General features: G+C 35.7%; 1 protein-coding gene across 3 annotated transcripts in view; it reads left to right on the top strand.

Annotated features, from left to right (window-relative positions):
* The window catches only part of SNX13 (sorting nexin 13), a 153,237-nt gene that overhangs the window by 20,265 nt on the left and 120,137 nt on the right, over positions 1–12,835 (top strand). The window contains exon 2 of one of the 3 annotated variants that reach the window (XM_050783106.1): positions 7,702–7,793. The exons of the other annotated variants lie outside the window; for them this stretch is intronic. The gene's annotated coding sequence lies outside the window, so the exon portion shown is untranslated. The remainder of the gene's footprint in view (positions 1–7,701; positions 7,794–12,835) is intronic. 3 annotated transcript variants of the gene reach the window in all.

The following is a 12,835-nucleotide window of genomic DNA, read 5'->3' as shown; positions in this document are numbered from 1 at the left end:
GAAGAGTTCATTCAAACATTCTCAAAAATACTCAAATATATTTTTGGTCAGAATAAGGTAAGTAGTAAAATGGTAAATTTGGTAACAGCTTGTTGTAGAAATAAGAAAATTGTATGCTAAGTGAAAACAAGACTTTCACATAATTATAGTATATCATGTTAACTAGTAATTAAAACCCATGTGCTTTTACTAAGCGAAATATACATCATGATTAAAGCTTTTATACTTTTAAACATTAGTCTATTTTGCATATAGTTGTCTTATTTCACCTGTGTTTGAATTGTGAAATGTAAGGTAACTTTTTGAGGCTATGACACCAGATAGATGAAGCCTGTTTTGAGTCATGGGGATTTAGGCCACATCAAAAGGACACTTTTTTTTTTTCTTTTTAAAATTTTATTCTTTACTCATTCATTAATTTAAGTAATTTATTTAGAGTTGGGGGTCTTACACTTTTGCCTAGGCAGGCTTTGAACTCCTGGCCTCAAGTGATCCTACTGCCTTGGCCTCCCAAAGTGCTGGGATTACAGGTGTGAGCCACCCTGTGCAGCCCAAAAGGATACTTTTAGTAACTGAGTGACATACATTTTTGTAATGTATATTTTGTATTCATGGTTTTAGATGTGTTTTAGATGTTTCAGATGTACAAGATGAAAACTGAAGAGCAATTATGTTAAATGATGCTTGTTTCACTTTCCTCCTTCTGAATTGCTTTCATTGACTTATCTGATGTTTAGGTGGATATGAATAGTATCAATTGTTCTAAAACTCAGGGGTATTTGTTATACAACTCTGCACATTAGATCAATTGTCATCTGGGGGTACATTTCTAAGTTTTGTTTTATAGATACAGTTTCAGACTATTTGTAGGAATGCTATTAAGATTTTTCTTTGGCTATGGTAGGTGACATCATTTGGCTGAGAATTTCTAACCACAGTTATTTCTACTGAACTGTATGGTATGAAATTCTGGTAACTCAGGTCAACATTAGTTATGTTGGAATGTATTCGAAGCTGCTTTCTGAGGAGAATTTTGGCTTTTCTTACTTGACTTTGCTGTAGTCTGTCACCTTATAAAAGGGTGGTGAGAACACTAGTTAGGTTATTATTTATGGCTCTTCTGATTTTTATATGTGTATGGACCAACTATTTTTGTTTTTCAAATTATTTTAAGTTCAGGGGATAAATATGCAGGTTTGTTACATGGGTATATTGCGCATTGCTGAGGTTTGGACTTCCATTGACTCCATCAATCAAATAGTGAACATAGTACTAAATAAGTAGTTTTTCAACCCTTGGCCCCCTCCATTCTTCCTCTCTTTGCAGTGGCCAGTGTCTTTTGGTCCCATCTTCGTGTCTGTGTACCCAGTGTTTTGCTCCTACTTTTAAGTGAGAATATGGTATTTAGTTTTCTGTTTTTGTGTTAATTTTGCTTAGGATAATGGCTTCCACCTGTATCCATGTTGCTGCAAAGGACATGATTTTATTCTCTTTTGTGGCTGCGTAATATATGTACCACATTTTCTTTATCCAGTCCACCGTTGATGGGTACCTAGGTTAATTCCATGTCCTTGCTATTGTGAATAGTACTGTGATAAACATATGAGTGCAGATTACCTTTTGGTAGATTCATTTTCTTTTGGGTAAATACCCAGTAATGGGATTGTGGGGTCTAATGGTAATTCCAATTTTAGTTCTTTAAGAAATCTCTAAACTGCTTTCTACAGGGACTGAACTAATTTACATTCCTTCCAACAGTGTATTAACATTTCCTTTTCTTTATAATAACATCTGTAATTTTTTGACTTTTTAATAATAGTCATTTTGACTGGCATGAGATGATACCTCATTTTGGTTTTTATTTGCTTTTCTCTAATGATTAGTCATGAGCATTTTAAAAAGTATGTTGGCCGCTTGTATGTCTTTTGAGAAGTGGCTGTTCATATCCTTTGCCCATTTAAAAATTTTTTTTTCTTGTCGATTCATCTTAAGTTCCTTACAGATTCTGGATATTATTCCTTTGTCAGATTTATAGTTTGCAAATGTTTTCTCCCATTCAGTAGGTTGTCTGTTTACTCTGTTGATAGTTTCTTTTGCTGTGCAGAAGGTCTTTAGTTTAATTATGTCTCAGTTGTCAATTTTTGGTATTGTTGCATTTGCTTTTGAGGACTTACAAATTCTTTGCCTAAGCCAGTGTTCAGAAGCGTATTTCGTAGGTTTTCTTCTAGGATTTTTACAGTTTTAGGTCTTTAATTCATTTTGAGTTAGTTTTTATACATGGTGAGAGGTAGTCCAGTTTCATTCTTTTGTATGTGGTTAGCCAGTTTTCCCAGCACTGTTTATTGAATGGTCCTTTCCCCGTTGTTTATTTTTGTCGACCTTGTTGAAGATCAGTTGGTTGTAGGTGTATGGCTTTATTTCTGGGTTCTGTATTCTGTTCTATTGGTCTGTGTGTCTGTTTTTATACCAGTACCATGGTGTTTTGATTATTGTAGCCTTGTATAGTTTTAAGTCAGGTAATGTGATGCCTGTTTTCTTTTGCTTAGGATTGCTTTGGCTATTCAGGCTCTTTTTTAGTTCATATGAATTTTAGAATAGTTTTCTTCTAACTCTGTGAAAAATGATGTTAATACTTTGATAGGAATTGCACTGAATCTGTAGATTGCTTTGGGCAGTATGGACATTTTAACAGTATTGATTATTCTATTCCATGACCATGGATTTTTTTTTCCTGTTTTTGTCTTCTCTAACTTATTTCTGCTGTGTTTTATAGTTCTCTTTGTAGAGATCTTTCACTTCATTGATTAGTTGTATTCCTAGGTATTTTATTCTTTTTATTGCTATTGCAAATGGGATTGGGTTCTTGATTTGGTTTTTGGCCTGACTGTTCCCTTATTGGTCTATAGAAATAATATTGATTTTTGTACATTGATTTTTGTATCCTGAAACTTTGCTGAAGTTGTTTATCAGGTCTAGGGAGTCTTTTGGCAGAATCTTTAGAGTTTTCTAGGTATAAAATCATATTGTCAGTGAAGGGAAATAATTTGACTTCTTTTTCTGTTTGAATGCTTTTTATTTGTTTTCCTTGCCTGATTGCTCTAAGACTTCTAGTACTATGTTAAATAGGAGTGGCAAGAGTGGACATCCTTGTTTTGCTCCAGTTCTTAGTTCTTAGGGGGAATGCTTCCAGCTTTTGCCCATTTAGTATGATGTTGACTGTGAGTGTATCATAGATGGCTCTTATTATTTTAAGGTATGATCCTTCGATGCCTAGTTTGTGAGGGTTTTTATCTTGAAGGAATGTTGGATTTTACTGAATGCTTTTTCTGAATCTATTGAGGTAATCATATATGGTTTTTGTTTTTAATGCTGTTTATATGGTGAATCACATTTATTGATTTGCATATGTTGAACCATCCTTGCATGCCAAGAATAAAGCCCACTTGTTGGAGGTGAATTTTCTTTTTCATATGTTGTTGGCTTCAGTTTGCTAGTATTTTGTTGAGGATTTTTGCATCTGTGTTCATAAGGGATATTGGCCTATAATTTTCCTTTTTTATTGTGGCTTTGCCAGAAATTGGTATCAGGATGATTCTGGTTTTGTAGAATGAGTTAGGGAGGAATCCCCCCTCCTAGATTTTTTGAGAATAGTTTCAGTAGGATTGGTACCATTCTTTGTATATCTGGTAGAATTTGGCTGTGAATCCATCTGGTCCAGGGTGTTTTTTTGGTTGATACATTCTTCTTTTATTACTGATTCAATTTTGGAACTTTGTTATTGGTCTGTTCAGGGTTTCCATTTTTTCCTAGTTGAATTTTGGGAGTTTGTGAATTTCCGGGAATATATCCATTTCCTCTAGATTTTCTTGTTTGTTTGCATACAGATGTTTATAGTAGTCTGAGGATCTTTTGTATTTCTCTTGGGTTGCTTGTAATGTCACCTTTGTCATGTCTGATTGTGGTTATTTGTGAATCTTTCTTTTTTTTGCTTAGCTAGCTAATGGTCTGTCAGTCTTATTTATCCTTTCAAATAACCAAGTTTTCATTTTGTCGATCCTTTGTATGCTTTTTGGCTTTCAATTTCATTTGAGTTTTGCTGTGATTTTGGTTATTTGCTTTCTTCTACTAGCTTATGAGCTTATTCTTTTGCTAGCTTTTGGGGTTTGTTTTTGTTTTTCTAGTTCTCTTAGGTGCGAGATGAGGTTGTTAATTGGACGTCTCTCTAGCTCCTTGACATTTAGTGCTGTAAACTTTCCTCTTAACACTGTGTTTGTCGCAACCCAGAGGTTTTGCTCTGTTTTCACTTTTTAACAAATGATTTTGTTCTCTGTCATAATTTCCTTGTTTACCCAAAAGTCATTCAGGAGCAGGATGTTTAGTTTCCATGTATTTTTTGTGGTTTTGAGAATCATCTTGGTATTAATTTCTATTTTTATTCCACAGTAGTCTGAGAAGATACTTGGTATGATTTCAGTTGTTTTGAATTTGTTGAGACTTGCTTTGTGACAGAGCAATGTGTACAGTCTTAGAGTATGTTCTGTGTGCAGATAAGAAGAATGTATACTCTGCAGTCATTGGGTTAAGTGACCTGTAGATGTCTCTCAGGTCCAATTGGTCAAGTGTCAAATTAACTTAAGGATTTTTTGGTTAGTTTTCTGCCTTGTTGATCTATCTTATGTTGTCAGTTGGATGTTGAAGTCCCTATTGTGTGACTAAGTCTTGTTTTAGGTGTAGTAGTTGTAAGGTTAGCTGAAAGAAAGGATGAGAGAGAGAGAAAAAAAAAGAAAGAGAGAGAGGAAGGCGGAGAGAGACACCTCCAAGGTCAGGTGAGTAAGTTCCTTACCCTGTCGGGCTGCTCCACCATAGTCAGAGGAGGCAGCCCTGAGCTTACAAAATGAGGGGTTTGTATGGGGGAGAGAGATCCTGGGGTGGTTTGTCGGTTAACTTTATCACATATCATCTCCTGATGGGCTTACAATATAGGAATTTACAAGAGGGTGTAACTTAGGTTTATCCATGTTTCTCGTGACCTCCCCAGTGCTGCCTAGGGGGCTGTAATCAGGGTTTTGCTCACAAGTCTGTTGACCTTGCTGTGGGGCCTTTAAGATAAGGGTTCAGGAATGCAGTTGCAGAGTATTCAGGGTAAGGGTTAACTGCATAGAGGGGTGGGGGTCCTGGAGCAGCTTGTCCTAATAGTAGTAATTTTACAAATGTGGGTGCTCCAGTGTTGGGTGTGTGTATATTTAGGACAGTTACATCTTCCTGTTTGTGAACCTTTAGTCATCATATAATGCTCTTCTTTGTCCTTTTTTAGTGTTTTGGTTTAAAGTTTGTTTTATTTGATACAATCAAATAGCAATCCCTGCTCTTTTTTGTTTTCCATTTGTGTGATAGACTTTCTTTAACCATTTACTGTGAGCCTATGGGTGTCATTACATGTGAGATGAGTCTCTTAAAGGTAGTAAGAGAATGGGTCTGTGTTTACCCAGTTGGCACTCTGTGTCTTTTAAGTGGAGTGTTTATTCCATTTACATTCAAGGGTAATACTGATATGTGAGGTTTTGTTCCTGCCTAGTGTTGTTAGCTAGTTGGCTTTGTAATCTTGATTGTTAGTTGTGGCAGCAAGTATTGTTATTTTGCTTTCATGTTTAGAACCCCCTTAAGCTTCTCCTGTAGGGCCAGTCTCATGGTGGCAAATTTCTTTAGTGACTGTCTGGGAAAGACTTTATTTCTCGTTCACTTAGAAGCTTAATTTGGTGGGATATGACATTTTCTTTAAGAATGCTTAAAATAGGCCCCCAGTCTCTTCTGACTTGTAAAATTTGTGCTGAGAAGTTTGCTATTAGTCTGATGGGTTTGCCTTTATAGGTAATATGTCTCTTTTCTCTAGCTGCCTTTAAGATTTTTTCATTTTTGGATAGTCTGATTACTGTGTGTCTTGCAGATTATCATCTTGTATAGTGTCTTGCAGGATTTCTCTGGATTTTTTTGTATTTGTATGTTGACCTCTGTAGACAGATTGGGGAAATTTTCCTGAATTATTTTCTCAAATGTGTTTTCCAAGTTGCTTACTTTCATCTTTTTCAAGAATGCCAGTAAGCCATAGGTTTGGTTGCATTACATAATCCTATATTTCTCGAAGGCTTTTTTTTCCCCCTGTTTTCTTAAATTCTTTTGTCTTTTGTCTGGGTGGATTTGAAGGATAGGTCTTTGAACTTTGAAACTCTTTCTTCTGCTTGGTCTAGTCTATTCCTAAGGCTTCCAACTGTATTTTGAAATTTTTCAATTCCAGAAGTTCTGTTTGGTTCTTTCTTACTACACCTATGCTTTAATTACCTTTGAAATTGCAGAACCGTATTATCCTAGGCACATGATAGACTTCAGTGAATGTTTAGTGAATGAATGAAAGAAGCTTCTAGTTTAGAAGAGGTAAATATGCACGAATAACTACTGTAGAATTGTAAATTTTGCAGTGGAAGCAGAGAATACAAGGAAAAACATATTTGGTAAGAGCGTGAAATGTTTATGAGGGAAGGTTTGCTTCATAGAAGATAACAATTTCAGCTGGTTCTTGAGGGGAACTTGCTAGAATTTTTTGCTAGGGAGTAAAAGTAATCCATCCTAGAGAACAGAAGCAAGAGAGCAAGTCATGCTCATGGAGAAGCCAGGTATTTTAGAATCTTTTTCAAAGGTCCTTTTGGCAGCAAGGAGGATGGAGTACAGGGAGAAGCAGGAATGATATAGTCATGCAGCTAAAATGAAGGTTTTCTGTCAAGCTTTGACTGTGAGGGAGGGAGGGTTTCAAAAGATACTTAAGATATAAAATGGGCAGTCAGGCCCTGATAGCTTAATTGGCTGAAAAATTCCAAGAGGGTAATCCAAGGCAACTCTAGAATTTCTCTTCTCAGTAATTGGGTAGGTATTGATGCCTCCTTTTAAAAAAGTAAAGGAATACAGGAAACATTTGGGATCTTCAGAGAATTTAATTTTGGACATGATAAGTTTATGATCTTTATGACAAATTGAGGTAGAAGTGTTCAGTATGTAGTTGAATATAAGTTTCTGAAACTCAGGAGATATTTCTGAGCTGGAGGCAGTTTTGGAAGTCAAGTACATATGGGTAGTTATAAGTAGTGGACTAGAAAACTCAAGGATTGCATATCTAGTAAGACTATAAGAAGGTAAAAACAGAACCCTAGGAATTGCAAGCTTTCTTCTACTTAAAGGTAATCAAGGGCATACTTGCAAAGTAGTAGTAATTTTTCTTGGTCCCTTTTATTTCCTGTATGCTTTCCCAACTTTAATCAAAAAAGCAATAAAATTATGTTGCTATATCATGTCTTGGACTTAGCATCAGATAAACCTTATAGCAAGTGTGGGGCTGTGGCAGTACTAAAACATTCATGGCTCATTTTCAGGGGATATGTTGCTGCCAACTCAGGTTTATCTAGTTATTGCCTTGCAGGTGTACAATTTCACTGATTCCTGATTCCATGTATTTTCGTTTTTCAAGAAAAGCCAGAAATCCTGATTTTTACAGACTTTTAAATGCTTACTCAGAATTTTAAAAAATGCTGTGTTGGTCGGATAAAACATTGTCAGTTTCTGATACCTTTCTTAATCCTTATATTCTTTGTAACAAAGAGCAACTAGTATCACCTTCTGAGGTATTGAAATGTACTTGTTTCTGTTGCATACTAGGATGAGAGAAAAAACTTGACTGGAAGCTACAGAAAATTATAGTGGAAAAGGAGACAGACTGAATCCCTGGGCTTAGAAGATTTAGAGATTGAGTGAGTAATAGAGGATATAAGTCAGATGGGTTGAGACCCATCTGTAGTGACTGCACTGGCAGTGAATCAATCATTGCCACTTTTGGCTCCTTATTTGCTGAGGTCTTGTTGTTTCTGGGACTTGAAACTGGAATGGTTGTTAGGGAGGATTTTTTCTATTATTTTGTCCGGCATATTTTAGTACAAAATTATAAACACAATACAAAAAATACTTAGTGTTTTGCCCCAAGAACATAACCAATATGAATGGAAATGTTTCTGTCAGCCTGTGGCTTTCAAAATCTGAACAGCTGATATACCAGATGAACTCACAGGATGTTAGGGCTGGCTCTCTTATATTTATTTATTTATTTTTGTTGAATCAGTTTAAATAATTTTTACAGGAAGTCTCCTATTTATTCTATAGAAAAATCAAGGAGATTGTTGGAACTGACCTTTGGCTCTTCTATTGGTTGACGCTGTGGAAAGAAAGAGTCATAATTCCTTGAGTGTGTGTGTTCACTTTTAGGAACAGATTTCCCTGGAAATAAATTCTACTTGTATAACAATTAGATCTCACAGTTAAAAAATTATAATTAAAAAATGTGTCACAAGATATTATAATTTGATCATTGATTCTTGATCTAACCACCTTTTAGCCATATCAGATTATGGGAGGAAGTTATGGAGTAGGCCTCCTGAGTAAAGGAGGTGTGATTTTTTTTTTCTTTGAGGTGGGAGTATAGTTGGAACTAAATAAAGTACATGTGAATTTACCATGTCAACTAAAATTTTGATCAAATGATTTTTTAAAATTGTGTGGTTCTTATTTTATATATGTTTATAGTTTCCCTTAAGGTTTTCTGTATCAGAGTTGTTGATCTATTATTTCCTTATACTAATGTTAGGGATGATAAAAGCTATGAGATGAATCTAAGCAGTTAATTTTAATGTCATGTGGAAATAGTTTTTTCTATGTTTTATTAAATGTCGAATGAATTGTGACTTTTACATTTTTTTCTCTTTCATTTGTTCTTTTGGGCACTGATAAGTCTAACCATGTATCAGCTTATTATAATTCATGGCTAGTGCCATCTGGCTGTCATTCTCCCTCTTTTGTAAAATCATCTTGTACTTGTGATTATATGTGGTTTTAAAATTACTTTTTGGAAACTCTTAAATAGTGCATTTATCCTGCACAAATTAGTATATGTAGAATAAGAATCATATTCTTTATTATCATTTATAAATGAAATATTTATATATAATTAGACATGCCAGGGCAAGGTAAAGTGGTACATGCTGGTAGTCCCAGCTACTCAGGAGGCTGAAGTGGGAGGATCCTATGAGTCTAGGAGTTGGAGGCTGCATTAAGCTGTGATGGCACCACTGCATTCCAGTCTGAAAGAGAGTGAGAGACTCCATCTTTTTAAACAAACAAAATCTGTAAAAGTGTAAATAGCCTTGAGCATTGGGCTTAGGTTCACTAAACAAATGTTATTTTATGTTCTCCTTTTGAATCAAGAGTTTTAAAGAGTACTTTCCCTGTTGGTACACTGTTGAGCAGCCTCAACATTTGTGAATATTTGTTCACTTCAAGTTTTTGTTTTTGGAAATTACCAAAACTTTAGCATATAAAGTTAGTAACTGGTTTAGGGTAGTACCATTTTGGTGGAAAGAATTGGGTAATCATAAATAAAAGAGATTGATTTTTATTGTTCACCTGCAAAACTGCCTTTTGAAGACAATTTAAAAGGAGTTCCAAAAATATTTAAGCTCTAAAGGCATTATGTTTTCTGTATTCCCCAAACACTTTGTGAATCTCTTTATTGTGGCATTTACTACACTTATGTTATCATTACATGTATATTTTACCTTTTTAGCTTCTGAGCATATTAGTGGCAGAAACTGCCTCATTCATCTTTGTATCATTAAGGCCTAACACATACCCACCTAGTAACAATAGAATCAATGTGAAGCCTCCAAAATAATTGGGTTGGAGGACAGTAGTTTTTATGTTAAATGTACGCATACCCACACATAAAATAGAATATTAAGGCTCATTACTTAGTTTTATATTTAAAGCAATTTTTTTCTTAATCGTATAGCCATGCATATGTTGCTCCACTATAAACTAATCATAGGAGTATACAGCGTTGTATCTGAAGCCATCAGGTGAGACTGAGGAGGAACACTTTAAGGTCCTTTGCCTTTTCACTGTCCTTTCCCCCTTCCCTTGGTCTCCCCTTTTCTCTCCTTTTTCTGTTCCTTCCCTCATTTCACTTGTCTAGTTAGTAATTTTCATACTTAATGAGCAGCTTCTGTGTACTTGGCCTTGGTTACATTATTATTTGATGTTAAATGGGACAAGGTTCCACATCAGGAGCGTGTTCTATTGAAATTACCTGGAGAAGAATGTTCAAGTTATTGTAGATAGAATAAGGTGGGAGGAAAACAGTCTGTACTTGTTGTAAGACCACTCTTATTATGGCTACTTATTTTTATTGTGGAACTATATATATAATTATTATGACTCAAGTTGGCACTGAAGTAGTATCAACTGTAAGATTCTTAGCCCAGTCTGTTTGGCAGCCCTAAGCTGTATAATGTATTTAAATATAAGTCGGAGAGTGGTTGACCCATTCTAGTGAGATTCATCTCACAGTCTAAGTTCCTTTCTATGGTAGTTCTGACAGCCTGTTCTAAGATAGCTAGTATAAAAGAGCTGATCTAAAACAGCATTTTCCACTTAACCCCCACTCTCCGCATGAACCAGGATAATCTACACCTGAATTAGCTGAATTAAGCACTGATAACCTAGGCCGAAATTAAGCACTGAATTAGTTGTGTGATTGTGAAGAGTTACTGAACCAGTCTGCTACTAGACTTGAGAGATGATATCACAACTCAGCCACTTCATGGTGCTGATGGGTATTCTGGATCAAAGAGAGGGTTAGTGATTTTGCAAAGGTTATACAGAAAGTTAGTGGCAATCTGGAATCCGTGATTTCTGACCCTTAAGTACTGTATTATGCTGCCTTTCCTATCATAAATATCTTTTGAGGATCAAGTGAGATAAATGTCAGTGTGCCTTGATGGGTAGAAAATATCACAAGATAAATTATTTCTACGTCCTTTCTATGGTCAGGATGCATATGTAATTTTTTGCATTGCCATTTCTTAATTTTCAGAATCGTGGAAGTTGAGGTCATTTTTTATGTCTTTTTGTGTCCTTGAGTTCAGACCAATACAGGTAGATTATCTAAGCATGCTAATAAGTAGACACACTTTGAAACTCAAATTTTTTCTGTTATTTATTTAGAAGATACATGGATAAATTGATTTTCAGACCAGGAATTTATTATATTCACTTATTGCAGGTAGTTTTCTGACTACTTTCTTGGGAGGCATATTAAGCTGATTAATATTTAAATAAAAGCATTTATTAGCATTTTTTTCTTACTGTGACTTTTTAAAATTAATTAATATTTTATTATACTTTAAGTTCTAGGGTACATGTGCACCACGGCAGGTTTGTTACATATGTATATATGTGCCATGTTAGTGTGCTGCACCCATTAACTTGTCATTTACATTAGGTATATCTCCTAATGCTATTTCTCCCCGCTCCCCCCACTTACTTAGCCCTATCTATTTGGCAGCCCTAAGCCATATAATGTATTTAAATATACCAGGTGAACTTCACTGGTGTATGATGTTCCCCTTCCTGTGTCCACGTGTTCTCATTGTTCATTTCCCACCTATGAGTGAGAACATGCAGTGTTTGGTTTTCTGGTCTTGCGATAGTTTGCTGAGAATGATGGTTTCTAGCTGCATCCATGTCCCTACAAAGGACATGAACTCATCCTTTTTATGGCTGCATAGTATTCCATGGTGTATATCTGCCACATTTTCTTTTTTTTTTAATATTTATTTATTTATTTATTTTATTATTTTTTTTAATTTATTTTTTATTATTATTATACTTTAAGTTCTAGGTACATGTGCATAACGTGCAGGTTTGTTACATATGTATACTTGTGCCATGTTGGTGTGCTGCACCCATCAACTCGTCAGCACCCATCAACTCGTCATTTACATCAGGTATAACTCCCAATGCTATCCCTCCCCCCTCCCCCCTCCCCATGATAGGCCCTGGTGTGTGATGTCCCCCTTCCCAAGTCCAAGTGATCTCATTGTTCACTTCCCACCTATGAGTGAGAACATGCGGTGTTTGGTTTTCTGTTCTTGTGATAGTTTGCTAAGAATGATGGTTTCCAGCTGCATCCATGTCCCTACAAAGGACACAAAGTCATCCTTTTTGATGGCTGCATAGTATTCCATGGTGTATATGTGCCACATTTTCTTAATCCAGTCTGTCACTGATGGACATTTGGGTTGATTCCAAGTCTTTGCTATTGTGAATAGTGCTGCAATAAACATACGTGTGCCTGTGTCTTTATAGCAGCATGATTTATAATCCTTTGGGTATATACCCAGTAATGGGATGGCTGGGTCATATGGTACTTCTAGTTCTAGATCCTTGAGGAATGGCCATACTGTTTTCCATAATGGTTGAACTAGTTTACAATCCCACCAACAGTGTAAAAGTGTTCCTATTTCTCCACATCCTCTCCAGCACCTGTTGTTTCCTGACTTTTTAATGATCGCCATTCTGACTGGTGTGAGATGGTATCTCATTGTGGTTTTGATTTGCATTTCTCTGATGTGTGCCACATTTTCTTATTCCAGTCTGTCATTGATGGGCATTTGAGTTGGTTCCAAGTCTTTGCTATTGTGAATAAACAATAATATATGTGTGCATGTGTCTTTATAGCAGCATGATTTATAATCCTTTGGGTATATACCCAGTAATGGGATGGCTGGGTCAAATGGTATTTCTAGTTCTAGATCCTTGAGGAATCGCCACACTGTCTTCCACAATGATTGAAATAGTTTATAGTCCCACCAACAGTGTAAAAGCGTTCCTATTTCTCCACATCCTCTCCAGCACCTGTTGTTTCCTGACTTTTTAATGATCGCCATTCTAACTGCTGTGAGAT

This window comes from Macaca thibetana, chromosome 3, assembly GCF_024542745.1.
Source record: "Macaca thibetana thibetana isolate TM-01 chromosome 3, ASM2454274v1, whole genome shotgun sequence".
Taxonomy (NCBI): domain Eukaryota; kingdom Metazoa; phylum Chordata; class Mammalia; order Primates; family Cercopithecidae; genus Macaca; species Macaca thibetana.
The sequence above is the reverse complement of the archived record's forward strand: the minus strand, read 5'-3'. Positions and strand labels throughout refer to the sequence as shown.